This window comes from Microtus oregoni, unplaced genomic scaffold, assembly GCF_018167655.1.
Source record: "Microtus oregoni isolate MIOR12 unplaced genomic scaffold, Mior012 000000F_ref0000247, whole genome shotgun sequence".
Lineage (NCBI taxonomy): Eukaryota > Metazoa > Chordata > Mammalia > Rodentia > Cricetidae > Microtus > Microtus oregoni.
In genome coordinates this window covers 83,310,181-83,318,060 of record NW_024543059.1, presented here as the reverse complement: position 1 = coordinate 83,318,060, position 7,880 = coordinate 83,310,181, and positions in this window count along the sequence as shown.

Genomic DNA, 7,880 nt, shown 5'->3' with positions numbered 1-7,880 from the left:
TATTGGTCATACTTAATCTCTTTCTTAAAAAAAGAAAGGTGGATATGATAGAGAAAATTCAGGAGAAAAGGTTAGATTATTGAATCTACTTTTATCCAAAAAATAACTGTTAATATCAAAATACTTTACATTGTTATGGATTTTAATTTGTTGATATTAATCTAAGGTTAATTTTGTCATACTATATGCATATTTCTACTCTTGTTTAAGATATTGAGTTTAGGGGGCTGGAGAGATGGCTCAGAGGTTAAGAGCATTGCCTGCTCTTCCAAAGGTCCTGAGTTCAATTCCCAGCAACCACATGGTGGCTCACAACCATCTGTAATGGGGTCTGGTGCCCTCTTCTGGCCTTCAGGCATACATACAGACAGAATATTGTATACATAATAAATAAATAAATATTTTTTTAAAAAATTAAAGATATTGAGTTTATAAAGTTCAATAAAAATATACATATACTTAAAAATATAAATTTACAAAATCACAGTTAATCATCTATAATATTCAAACTTAAAATCATATTAGTTAGGTTTTCTAGATATACAAAGATATATTCGAAATAGATAAGTAATCTTCAAGCACTTCAAAGACCGACTGAATATAACATTTAAAATGTCTTAGTAACTTAAGATTCTTTTGACATGAGACATGTTTGCTTCTGGTAGCACCAATCTACTTCTGAGAGAATGAATGGGTATCAACGAAACTTAATATGGAGTTTGTTTTCTTTATGGCAAAAGCTATCCATGCAGGCAAAGAAACTGTTCTTGCCTCAATTACGGACAGTTACTGTCCAAACTCGACCAGCAGGACACAAGAAAGCTGACTGCTGAGTTTTGCAAAAGACAAAGTAGTCCTTCAAAACTCCCTGATTCACAGGAAAGTCTATAGGTCATAGATGGATACCTCAGTGTTGCAAAGAGACCTTGGGTGACTGTCCAGGCAGCCAGTTGTTTCTGTCATATCTTGCATTTTTTGGAAGTTGCTTGCTTGTACTTCCTGCTTACTCAGGTAATATTATTTTCTTTCTCAGGTCTTTGATGGAGTTGAAGACTGGATAATTATAGTTATAATTAGAGTTATAATTTTTCTTAGTTATAATAAAATATAAATTAGATATAAAACTTTAAACTCACCAATATAGGATAGATAATTAAATAGACTAGATAATGTAACTCTAATTCTTACTTGATAATTGTTTTGTTGTACATAATACACTGTTAAAGTTAGAACTTTCCTTTTTGATTAGACAGAAAGAGGGAAATATTGTAGGATAACACCTTTGTATGCAGTTAATATGTTTATTAGCCTTAGTTAATAGAGAAGCTGCTCTGGCCCAAAGCAAGGCAAGATAGAGCCAGGCAGAAAACCCAAACAGAGATACAGGGAGTAGAAGGGTGGAATCAGGGGAGACACCAGCCAGCTACCCAATGAGCAAGATGCTAACAGACCAGTAACACCAAAGTCATGTGGCAATATATAAATTAACAGAAATGTGTTAATTTAGATGTAATATCTAGTTAGTAAAAACCTGAGCTATTAGACCAAGCCGTTTGTAATTAATACTAAGCCTCTGAGTGATTATTTAGAAGTGGCTGCGGGACTGGGTGGGACAGAAAAATCCTCCAATTACAGATATACAAATTCTAGTGATGTGTTAATGTATAAAGTCCATCTAATGGGATACTGATACAAGTCAACTGATAAGTGCTTGGCTAGCATCCACAGAGTCCTGAGTTCAATCCCCAATACCAAATAACTTGGATATGGTTTTGCCTAAACGTACTATCAGCACTTGGGAGGTGGATCAGAAGCTCAAAGTCATCCTCAGCTATATGTAACATTCAAGGCTAGCCTGGGCTACATGAGACCCTGTCTCAAAACAAAACAAAATCCGTGTATTATCTACACTTCAAAAGCATTACAAACAATTTTCCTACCAACGAAATTTTTCTCAAGAATATGGTCTTTATTTTTCTAAAGGAGAAAAAACATTCTTCCTGGGGGCAAAAGTAAGGGCATACTTGGAAAAAGGTGCAAAATAGACATCAATGATTCCAATTTTTATGGTAAATATTTCTTTTATATTAAAATGTTACTCAAAATCACATTATTAAAACCATCACCATGTACTAGGTCAAACAAGTGAATAATGGTGTTATTGAAGATTTCTTGATATTTTTAAAACACCAGCAGCCATGCTATTACAGTCCATACCCAGGTCTTCTGCAACATATTGTCATTTCAGCATCTTTCTGCTGCCACTGTACGAGACTGAACCCCCTGCCTCTCATCCTTCAGTGTCCTATTACCTTAGACAACCCAACAGAGGTGATATTATTTCAGGACATATCTGAAAATAACGTTTTTTTTTAATAACCAACCACCTGCATGGCAGAAAAATCACAGGAAGCAAATAACCATCCCTGCATGAGACACTGTCACTGACAATCTCACCAGGTAATGAAACCAATTCCACACTTTGCTGGTAGCCTGCCACTGAAGGATAAAAACCAAAGGTTTTGATCATCCTGCAAGTGAAGCCTAGAAGAATTCCTAAATTTAAGCAAAGAAGAAAGGCAGAGTGCGCTGAGTTCATTGTTCTCAGCTGTTTAATTGTCCTCCTGATTCAGTGTTCATCCAGGTGCATGAAGCACTACTGGACTTCTAGAAACCAAACTGAGCTGAAATGAGGAAAATCATACCCAAGCAGAGAACAGATATGATTACAGCAGCAGGGAACTGCAACCCAGAAATCTGAATTTTGAGCTCAGGCAAACAAGTTCTTCCCAATTCACAAAAGAAGTCTCTTGATCATTCTTCCACTGACGGGAAAGCCAGAAGGAGTTTGAATCAACCCGTGAGATCCTGGGGAATTCAAATGCCTGTCACAATAGATGATAACCGAGCCCGCCACACCCTGCAACATCCAGCCGAGCTCAGACTTCTGATAAGATTATGAATGGCACAAAGAATCTATTCCTCTAATGGACTGGAAGGAGTGGGATGGGAGCAGAAATAAACAAGTAGCCTAGTTAGTGTGCAGATTCTGTTTTCCCAAAGCCAGATCCACTGAGAGAATTAGGAGAATGAATTTTCTTTTTTGAAGCCTCTCTTCAACTTTAAGCATTTCAGACAAGATTCAATAAAAAATTTTTAATCTAATTTTTGTGCCAGCAAAACCCATATAAATCAGCACAAGCCCTGAAAAATTGAAGAGGCACTGTGTTTTATTGAATCCATAAATCTAAGAACTTAGCTCTTAAAGAGCAATCTCTTCTCTCTCTTTCTCTCTCTCTCTCTCTCTCTCTCTCTCTCTCTCTGTTTCTCTCTGTGTAATTAGTGTGAGAACAGGCAGTGAAATAGATCCCAAGAGTTTAAAAGCCATATTCAAATGCCAGATGCAGGAAGTATCTGGGAGTTAGAATCTTACATAAATAAAATTGAGTAAGGTCTCTGAACTCAAATCAGCAACTTAAGGCCTGCCTATGGCTTTGAGAAGTTTTGTGACCAACTATCTCATGAAGGAAACTTAAGGGAGGGAGAATTAATATTGGCTCGTGGCTTGAGAGTATAGAGTCCATCATGGTGGAGAAAACACGGTTTCAGTTAAAGTTATGGCAATGAGAGCATGAGGCTGCTTGCTCACATCCCACTAGAGCAATAATTTCAGGAACAAGAATATCAGAAATCAGCTGGATTTCTTCTTTTTCCTTTTTATTCATTCTGAGAATCCAGTCCGTGGGATGGTGCCACATACAGGCAGAGTAGATTTTCTTCCTGAGCTGATCTTCTGTAGAAACACCATCCCAGACATGTACAGAGACTTCACCTCAGAAACTCTAAGTCTAGTCAATTTGACAGTAGATAATAACTATCATGTGCCTACTCCTTACCAATTTGTCATCAAAACATACCACTTTAAACGAAAACATTCCAACCCTGGCCTCCACGGTCACGTGGAGCTCGTAATGCCATGTGCTCTTAGTCCATCTCCAATAGTCCCCTAGGTCTTAACAGTGTCAACATGGTTCAAAATCTCTTCTGAAACGCAAAGAATTCTCTCATCTGAGATCCCCTGTAAGACATAAATAAATGAATGATTAATAAATAAAACAAGTCACATATTTCCAATGCACAATGGCACAAAGTAAACATCCCCTAAAATGAAAGAAAGAACAGGCTGAAGCAAGGCAAAAACCAAGTAAGACAAACAGCAAAGTTTGCAGCTTTGCGTCTAAGAGTTGGAGCTTATGATGCGATCATCTGGAGTCCAGTGATCTTGGATACCCCTGCCCTTCCAACTCTGCTGCATGCAGCAGTTATGTCCTATTGGGGGCTCGCTCTACTCAGTGTCTGCAGCTTTCCTTGTCAAACACTGAAACTTCTGTCATTTGTTGCTGTAGGAATTCCTACTGCCAGTACCCATTAAGTTACCTGCCCACTTGGGCGTGGCCTTTTATACTATACATGCTGACGTAGCATATCTTGCCAAGACAGGGTAAGTTTTTGTAAATTTTCCTGTCTCTGATAATGGTCTGTTACTCTAGACCCTAGCCAAAGTTGGTTGTTCCAACATCGCAAATGAGACTGTGGGTGATTGTCCAGGTAGCCAGTTGTTTCTGTCATAAACCTTTTGGAAGTTGCTTGATTGCACTTCCTGCTTACTCAAGTAATATTATTTCCCTTCTCAGGTCTTCATTGGAATTGAAGACTAGATAGTTGTAGTTACTTTCCTCTCATGACTTGGCCATGTTATTTATTATACAAGTCTTAAACTCATTAGGATAGGATAATTATTGAAACATTTATTACATGTTTCTTGTTTGATATTGTTTATGCTGGTTGTAATTATAATTTTTATGCCTGATATTTGCTCTTATTTTATATAACTTTGTATTAGGCTTAGAACTTTCTTATTTAAACAAAAGGGGAAAGTGCTGTAGGAATTCCTATCACCAGTAGCCTTTAAGTTACCTGCCCACTTGGGTGTGGCCTCTTCTACTAAATATGCCTATGTAAAACAAGCGTCCGGCCTCTTTTCTGGCTGTAGGATGCAGTTGCTGTTCCCTATTCCAGCAGAAGATTGTGATCTGTGGGTCTACTCCTAAAGAAATAATCCTTCATTATACTCAATTCTGAGCTAGTGTGGAGTTTCTTTTAAGCATCCTTCTTTCATTTCTGGCATCTGACATCCAGCTGTAACTTAGGCTTCACCCTTAGTGTTTCACTCAAAGGCTACTTAAATCTGATTCTACTACACATTCTTTAGCATCACCATCTTTCTCAAACCTTGGTGCAAGTCTCTATGTTCCCCTCCTTCTAGTACCTTCTATACTACAAATTCAGTACCACCTGGATGACATCAAGTTCTACTATGATTTCAAGGTGTTTCCCAAAACCTTGATGAAAACTTCTGTGCTCCTTCACAAGTGAACCTGGGAGAACCCTTTCCTGAGTAATCATTTCCCAGCAAGGAATTCCATCATTCTCAACTCAAGCTCTCTCCTTTCTAATGAACTTGTGTTTTTAAATGCTAGAGCTGATGAGTAGGGTATTGCCCTCAGGAAACTTTCTGATCACCACTGCTACCAATATATACTTTCTCCTTATCTGCACCAATTTGCACCATCTCCTTAGCAATCAAAGCCGCTTTGCCCACATTTGCTTAGTCCAAAGTTTTATAATTCAGGCGCGACTGTCAAAAGGTCACTAATAGACAAATGTTTTAAAATAAATTCAAGCTCCTCTTCTACACACTACACAAACTACTTTTTTTTGTTTGTTTGTTGATTGAGACAGGGTTTCTCTGTAGCTTTGGAGTCTGTCCTGAAACTAGCTCTTGTAGACCAGGCTGACCTCAAACTCACAGAGATCCGCCTGCCTCTGCCTCCTGAGTGCTGAGATTAAAGGCACGCGCCACCACTGCCCGACCCCAAACTACGTCTTTTAAATATCTTTCTACTCCACTTTTTGCACTGTTTCACTGTAAATCTGGGCAAAGTGGGTAAGGAATACCCACATCATCTTTATATATAACTTTATAACTTCATAAAAATGGTGCCTCTCTAGCCAGAATCTTGCATCCAAGAGATGAAACGACATTACAACTCAACTATTTTGAAAACTGATTTCTTTTTCTCATGGTCAAATTATTTCAACTTTTTTTCAAAAATTTTATTTTAAAAAAGCCATGGAGTCTTACAACTATTATTGATAAGAAAGCACTTCAAACTCTACATAAATTTCTTTATGGCCAGTTTAAGGTAAACTGGACCAATACTGAAGCAAACATTAGGACCAGCAAAACTAATTCTATTTTCTTCCTTGCATTAATATCTCCCACTACTTTTATTCATTTGTCACTTCAGAGACTTCTCTGTCTTCCTTCACTACCACAGCTCCTACCTGAATGTCTGAAACATCAACATTTGTCTCTTCTCCTAGGAAAAGCTGGAAAAGATTTCATCTCAGTCACTTGACTCTTTCTTACTTTATTAATGAGATACATTATAATTCACAAATTTCAGCTATCCAGTTTACTTATTTGAACAGTGAATAGCTAGTAGCAATTTGGAAATCAAAGATTGGTAATTTCTTTTAAGAAATTTGAATGAACGAAATTACAGTTTCTTCATTCTGTGTATAAGGGTATCAATTTCACATTGCACCAATCTGATGAACAAGACATGAAAGTATGTAAGAGTGAATGGGAGACCAGAAAATGTAGGCTCACATTTCTTCGTTTGTTTTTTAAGAGTTATTTTGTTTCTACTTATGTATTTGTTGGAGCTGAACAGATGGCTCAATGGTTAAGAGCCATCACTGCTCTGCCAGAGACTCAAGTTGGACTCTCAGGAGCCACATGGTGACACATGACGGACGATCCATAACCCTAGTCCCAAGGAAAGCTGATGGCCTCTGTGGGCACTGCATGCACATGGTACATATACAAGCATGCAGGCAAGACCCACTCATATAAAAATAACTCTCTCTCTCCCTCTCCCCCTCTCTGGGGGTGTATGTATGTGTGTGTGTGCTCACATGAGTGTGGGTACTAGATGAAGTCAGAAGAGCGTGTTAGATCCTTAAGAATTAATCTTAAAGGCCGTTGTGGGCCTCCTGACATGGGTGCTGGGGGTCCATTTCCAATCCTCTACAGGAAGAGCAAGCACCTGTGACTGGTAAGCCACCTCTCTAGTCCCATCCTGCTCTCGTTTCTGTGTATGGATTGAGGTTACCAGACTGTGCCTTTGGCCAAATTCAGTCTAAGGCCCATGTTTGCACATATAATAGCACATAGGCTGCTTTTACAAAACCAGAGACATTTTGGCAGAGACAACATGGGCATAAACCTACAAATTATTATTACATGATTCTTTATAGAAAAAAATGCTGTTTCTTCACCAAATAGAGTCTCTAGTTTGTGAATGAACATTAATTATAAAGTAGCATAGTAGCTGGAGAGAGGTTGACAGTCTGCCACTAAGAGCTTCAGCCTATTTCGCAGCAACATCTCAAAGATACAGGGCACCCTGTGCCCTGGCAACACAGTCTTCTCTCTACACATCCAAATCTCACACAAGTTCTTCTTCTTCAACTTGACCTTTCTTCACCTTGCACCAAAGCGTCAGCTCCTGGATGGATATAGTATCTCGTACTTTCATTTGATTATACATTCTAATGATACTGTAGGGTATGACCGTTCACCCAACACATCTCTATGTGTAACCAGACACCTAGCTTATGCTTCACCCTTCTTAAAGCATTCTGTCTTCCACCCTTTCGAACCAAACAACGCATCAGTGCATCTCCTCCATGAATCAGTGGCACTCTGATGTGCAGCAAGATGAGGGAAGCCAGACAGATGAATAAACACT